We start from the raw sequence: 7327 nt of genomic DNA, 5'->3' as shown, positions 1-7327 counted from the left end.
CCTCCTAGCAGAGCGCTTTAGGGAACATCTCTGGGACACCCGCACCAATCAACCACACCGCCCTGTGGCCCAACATTTCAACTCCCCCTCCCACTCAGCCGAGGACATAGAGGTCCTGGGCCTCCTTCACCGCTGCTCCCTCATCACCCGATGCCTGGAGGAAGAACACCTCATCTTCCGCCTCGGAACACTTCAACCCCAGGGTGTCAATGTGGACTTGAACAGTTTCCTCATTTCCCCTTCCTCCACCTCACCCCAGTTCCAAACTTCCAGCTCAGCACTGTCCCCATGACTTGTCCTATCTGCCTATCTTCTTTTCCACCTATCCACTCCCCCCTCCTCCCTGACCTATCACCTTTATCCCCTCCTCCACTCACCTATTGTACTCTGAAGAAGGGCTAATGCCCGAAACGTCGATTCTCCTGTTCCCTAGATGCTGCCTGACCTGCTGCGCTTTTCCAGCAACACATTTCCATATTGTACTCTATGCTACTTTCGCCTCACCCCTACCCTCCTCATTTACCTCTCCACCCTTCAGGCACTCTGACTGTATTCCTGATGAAGGGCTTTTGCCCGAAACGTTGATTTTACTGTTCCTCGGATGCTGCCTGAACTGCTGTGTTTTTCCAGCACCACTAATGCAGAGCCCTAATCATGGTGCCTGGTAACTTTAACCAGGTTAACCTCAAGGTGGTGCTGCCAATGTACCACCAACATATCTCCTGCCCCAGATGGCCAACAACTGCTACACAACCAAAGATGCCGATTGCTCCATCCCCCACTCACACTTTGAAAAATCAGATCACGGCACCTCGCAGCTTGCAGGCTGGAGATGAAATGTGAGGACCTTTCACAAAAAATATAATACGGGTCTGGGGCTGTGGAAGATCGTCTCTGGGATTGCTTGGAATTGTTGAACTGGACTGCTTTCAAGTACTCAACAGAAAACCTAGACGAGTACACAACCATTGTCATGGATTTCAGTATCAAAGCGTGGAGGACTGCATACCAAAGTCAATCCAAGTGTTCCCTAACTGTAAACCCTGGATGAATCAGGGAATCCACTCCCTCCTGAAGATAGACATGCAGCATTCAAGTCAGATGACCCAGACCAATACAGAAAATCCAGATATGACCTCCACAAAGCCATCAGGGATGTCAAGAGGCAGTACCAGACAAAGTTAGACGCCCAAACCTACCAAACTGACTCCTGCCACCTATGGCAAGGCCTAAACGATATTATGGGACACAAAATGAAGCAGAGCAAGATAGCAGACAAAGACACATCCCTTGCTGATGGGTTAAATGCTTTCTATGTTTGGTTTGAGCAGAATGCCAGCAGCGCAGTGATGCCTGCCTCGACAGCCCTGGAGACATCTGTTCCCTCAGTCATAGCAGCAGATGTCAGATCGGTCTTCCTGGGAGTCAACCCAAGGAGAGTGATGGGCCCGGATAGTGTCGCCAGCCAAGCACTCAGATCCTGTGTGGACCAACTGGTGGAGGTATTCACTGACATCTTCAATCTCTTCCTCCTAGAAGCCAAAGTCTCCACCTGCTTCAAGAAAACCATCATCATCCCTGTACCTAAGAAAGCACATTAATTGTGCCTTAACCACAGCACAATGGCTCTGATCTCAATCATCAAGTGCTTTGAGAGACTGGTTATGGCCCACATCAACACCAGTCTTCTAGCTTGCTTTGATCTCCTACAATTTGCCTACTGACAGGACAGATACACAGCAGATGCCATTACTCTAGTCCTGCACTTATCCCTGGAACATCTGAACAACACGGACATCTGCATCAGACTCTTGCTCATTGACTCCACCTCTGCCTTTAATACCACTATCCCTTCCAGACTGATCTCAAACATCTTGGTCTCAGCTTCAGCGGATCTGCAACTGGATCCTCAACTTTCTGATCCACAGACCACAATGTGTGAAGATAGGTAACTGCACCTCCTCCACAACAACACAATACTGGAGCTCAAGGATGCGCCCTCAGCCCCCCACTGTACGTCCGATACACCCACAACTGTTTTGCCAAATTCCAAACAAATACCATCTACAAAGTTCGCTGATGACACCAGATTAGTGGGATGGGTATCTAACAATGTTGAGTCAAGATACAGAAGGGAGATAGAGGGCTTGGTGATGTGATTCACTCAGAACAACCTTTCTCTCAGCATCAACAAAACTAAAGAACTGATCATTGACATCAAAAAGAAAGGAGGAGAACATGCCACCATCTAATTTAACAGAGCTGAGGTTGAGGGAGTGGAGAGCAACAAGTTCTTCGGATAGCCGACAACCTGTCCTGGACTTCCCATGTAGATGCGATGGTCAAGGCGGCACAACAACGCCTCTTCTTCCTCAGGTGGCTCAGGAAATCTGGCATGTCCATAAGGACCCTCATCAACTTCTATAGATCCACCGTTTGAAAGCATACATTCCGGGTCCATAACAGCCTGGTATGGCAACTGCTCTGCCCAGGACCTTAAGAAACTACAGAAGGTAGTGTGCACAGCCCAGACCATCATGGAAGAAAACCTTCCATGCATGGACTCCATTTATACGGCTTGCTTTCGCGTAAAGGATGCCAGCATCAAAAACCCATCGCATGAAAGTAATGATCTCCAACAATCTTTCCCTTCAGGCAGAAGATACAAAAGCTTAAATACACGCATCAGCAGGATTAAGAACAGCTTCTTCCCAGCCAATATTAGACTGATGAATAGACTCTCCAGCCTCAAATAATGCTGATCTTACCTCGTGCATGCCCTCTGCATTGTAGCCCGTATGTCTGTCTAAGTCCTTTTGATCTATACATTCTTGCTTACTATGGTCTCTTGTAATGCTTGTAAACAAAGCTTCTCACTGTGCCTCAGTACATGTGACAATAAATCAATCAAAATCATCCTCTGAGTTACTGCCTCTTCTTTCCTCCTTTAATTTAAACTTTTCTTCAGCTACTTCATGTTGTCTGATTTTTCTATCTCTTTGGAGTACAAGCTTTTTTTAAAATTCCATTCCCCTCTCCATAGGTTTTTCATTTTTTTCCTGCTCTTTCAATTTCTTTGATTTTCTTTCCAATTCAAGCTTTATGTCCAGTTCTCTAATCCTCTATTTCTCCTTCCTTTCCGTTGCTCTTTTTTTCCCCCATTCTCAACCCTTTCCATTTTGGTTCTTTTTTCTTTATCCCAACTTTTGATTTCTCTCTTTTTCTTCTAATTCAAGTTTTTTTTCCATTTCTTTCGGAATCTTAGCTAACTCTAGAAATGGCATATCAATTTCATATTTCCCTCCTTTCCATTAATAATGTTGAGTAACATCCTTCAAGATCCTGCTTGTGTTTCTAACTTCAATTTATCTGCTAACTTTTCAGTGTGGCCTTAAAGATTAATCCACTATTATATTTTCTACTCTAAGCTGTAGTACAATCAAACCCCTTCTGAAAGTCCAAACAGTGTAACATACTTCACATCATTAGAAATCACAACGCCAGGTTATAGTCCAACAGGTTTTTTTGGAAGCACTAGCTTTTGGAGCGCTGCTCCTTCATCAGGTGATTGTGGAGAGTAAGACTGTAAAACACAGAATTTAAAGCAAAAGTTTCCAGTGTGATGTGACTGAAATTATATATTGAAAGACTGGTGTTGATGGATTGTTTATTAAGTCTCTCATCTTTTAGAATGACGTGCAGAATTACATTTTACTTTGCTCAAAAACTGCATGAATCCATGTAATATTCTGAAAATTCGTTTTTTAGATTAGAATCAGTCTGACCATTGTGGCACAGGCAGCCTTACAGGGAGTTAACATCTTCAATACTTTATCTGGGCCAACAAGGCATCAATCGTTAAACTGCACTTAAGCATGTAACTTTTTAAAAAAAGTTTTGCAATTTACATATGAAAGAACTGATACCAACATGGTCATTCTAAAAGATGAGAGACTTAACAATCAATCGGGTTTTTTTCAATACACAATTTCAGTTACATCACACTGGAAACTTTTGCTATAAATTCTGTTTCTTACAATCTTATTCTCCACAATCACCTGTGGAAGGAGCAGCACTCCAAATGCTAGTGCTTCCAAATAAACCTGTTGGACTATAATCTGGTGTTGCGTGATTTCTAACTTTGTACATCCCAATCCAACACCAGCACCTCCAAATCATTCTTCACACCAACACTCATTTAGGTTCAGTACTTCCATGTTATTGTCCATTTAAAGTTTTACTAAACTATCTTAAATTTAATGGATTTCTGTCTTGATGAGATCCCTCACTTTGTTATGATCCGAACAGATAATAATATCGGACAAGTCATTTCCCCAGAATGAAACCTGACTTGATGGACAATAAGTTTTAATTTTCAGTTTGGTTACCATGGAGGTCAGACACAGAACACTGCCAACATACTTTTAACAAATGAACACAAGTGTTTTTTTACACAAAGGGGAAGAAAATCAAAGCTTGGTCTCTCTTCCTCTCTCTATTCACAAACACATTTGAAAAGATCTTATCATAAACAGCGAAAAAAAAACAGCACTTTTATCCAAGAAATATCCTTTACAGGCACCCAACTCCAATGAAGTACTACTCTTATTTTACTCTTGAATTGTAAGACTATATTTTTTAACTTGGCTATTTTTTGATTGGGATTGAAATGGATAAACAGCGGTTTAAAAAAAAGGATTGTGGAAGGAATTGCTGCACTTTTTAAAAGCAAGCATCCAGCACTTATTCTACATATTGTTCAGACTGTTGTTGACTAATGGGCAAAGTTTAGTTGCAGATGAACTTGCATCAGAGAATGTGTACAGGATGAGATTTGGCTCGCAACCAATAGTTGATTGGTGAGAAATGCCCAGTTGTCAATGACCAAGGCCTTCTGTTTGCCAACAAATACATGATTGGTTCACAGATGGCTCAGGAGCTTTTGGGTGTAAATGTTGTAGCCAGAACTTTTGGAACTCCGCAATGGAAGAGGGAGTTCTCTGCAGGAAATCCATTAGCCTGAAGAAAGCCAGTTCATTTGCCCTTACCAGTTGTAGTAACCTGTTGCTTTTAACCGACAAGTTAGAGACTTTTATTAGTGGTAAACCAGTTGCTCTGTGCCTCTTGAAAACAAATGAAAGTACCTGGAGAAGACAGAAGCAGCAAGTCCTGGCAAGTCAAAATGACCATCTCAGTGAGCACTGTGGACAGGAACTATGGAACTGCCTTCCTAGTATTTACCTTCACCCATAATGTCAATTATTTTTGTGTCTGTCTGCATGTATGTAAAGGAGTAGTTTTTCAAGGGGGATAGAGTTTAAAAGAGTAAAGTTCACAGTTGTCCACTTACAGTTAGAATCTATTTATGTGGAACAATTAGTAATTCTCGTTAAGTACTGAAATCTTGCCCATACTTTGTCAACCCGGGTCTAAATAAAAACAAATTGGTAATTTTTGCATACTTTTTATAAAATCTTTTAACTTTTACAATAATACTGGTATGAATAACAAGGCTTGATTTTCGAGGATGCCATGCTAGTCAGGACTGATTATAATTGCTTACACACAGGCACAAACTAACTCAAATATTAAGGAAAAACTCTTGGTCTACTTGGACTGCAGAAATATCTGAAGACTTCTATGTAGCAATGATGATCTGGAGACTGCCAAAGGTAAATTGACTGTCTGCTTTCCTGTTTAGGAACATATTAACTGGAGTAAGGCTATTCATCCCATTGAGCTTGCCCCACATTCAATATGATCTCAGCTAAGGTAGTATGGGATGAAATCAGTACGATAGCAATACATGATCTTGGTCCAGAGAAATAAAAAATCCATACGGGTGGATGAAATAAAAAAGGGAAAGAAGACCCTAGTAGGAGAAGTCAGAAGGTCTCCCAAAAGTACCTACATGTTGGACAGAGCTATTCAGGAGCTAATTGGTACGACCCTGGGAATCACTGAGGATCAGAGGCACCTTGATGTGCATGCCCACTTGTCCCTTATGGTAGCAAGACAGGTCGATAAAACGGTTAAGGTGGTATATAGGATAATTGCCTTAGTTGGTTGAGGCATAAATTTTAAGAGCAGAGAGGAGATGCTGAAACTATATAAAAAGTTGGCTAGATTTACATTTTATGGTCACGTGTACCCAGGCATTGAGAATATTATGTGCTGTTCTGGAATCATAGGTTGGATGTGATTGCAATGGAGAATTACCAGATGTTGCCTCTCTCTTAAAAGAGAGATTGATAGACTGGGGTTATTTTCCTTGGAGTAGGAAGACTGAGGATGGACATAATTGAGACGCATAAAATTGAGATACATAGGCTTTTTCCCCTGGTGGAGGGTTCAATGATCTGGGGCATAGATTTAAAGTAACAGGTAGGTGGTTTTGAGGGAATGTGAGGTGAGAAATTTTAACTGAGAGGGTGGTGGGAATTTGGAATTCCCTGTTTGTAAGGGTGGTAGAGGCTGAAACCCGCATAACCTTTCAGATATATTTAGATGTGCACTTGCGATGCCAATGCATACAAAGCCAAGCGCTGGAAAATGGGATTAGAATAGTTAGGTGGTAATTGTTTTTGACTGACATCAGCTCTATAGGCCAAAGGGCACTTTTCAGTGATGTACACCTCTGACTCTAACAAAGGTATATAAAGAAAGACAGTACATTAATCATGGGTGACTTTAAACTTCACATAGAATGGAATAGTCAGATTGGCAGAGGGAGCCAAGGGGAAGAATTCATAGAGTGTGTATTGAGGACAGTTTCCTAGAACAATAGGATGGAAGGTTTGCTCGAGTAGTTCGAGAGGGTTTAAACTAGTATGGCAGAGGGGTGGGAACCTGAGCTGTATGCTGGGAGGTGAGAGTTGATGAAGGTGAGGCAATAGCAAGACGTAGACCAGCTAGTGGGAAGGATTTTCCTGGGAAGGAACCAAGGGATCAGTTAAAGTGTGTTTGCTTTAACGCAAGGAGTATCAGGAATAAAAGTGATGAACTTAGAGCATGGATCAGTACCTGGTGCTATGATGTTGTGGCCATAACAAAGACATGGGTTTCTCAGGGGCAGGAATGGTTGCTGGATGTTCCAGGGTTTAGAGCATTTAAAAAGAATAGGGAGTGGGGAAAAGGGGAGAGGGTGTAGCACTACTTATCAGAGAGGGTATCACAGCTACAGAAGCTTCCATTGTCGAGGAAGATCTGCCTACTGAGTCAGTATGGGTGGAAATTAGGAACAGCAAGGGAGCAGTCACCTCTTTAGGGGTTTACTACAGGCCCCCCAATAGAAGCAGGGAGATTGAAGAAAGCATAGGTCGGCAGA

General features: G+C 42.4%; 1 protein-coding gene across 27 annotated transcripts in view; it reads right to left on the bottom strand.

Annotated features, from left to right (window-relative positions):
- Positions 1-7327, bottom strand: part of clasp2 (cytoplasmic linker associated protein 2) — a 320784-nt gene that overhangs the window by 17411 nt on the left and 296046 nt on the right. The gene's annotated exons all lie outside the window — the stretch shown is intronic.

The sequence above is a fragment of the Chiloscyllium plagiosum genome, chromosome 4 (genome assembly GCF_004010195.1).
Source record: "Chiloscyllium plagiosum isolate BGI_BamShark_2017 chromosome 4, ASM401019v2, whole genome shotgun sequence".
NCBI classification, from domain to species: domain Eukaryota; kingdom Metazoa; phylum Chordata; class Chondrichthyes; order Orectolobiformes; family Hemiscylliidae; genus Chiloscyllium; species Chiloscyllium plagiosum.
Note: the sequence above shows the minus strand (reverse complement) of the source record. Positions and strands in the feature narration are given on the sequence as shown.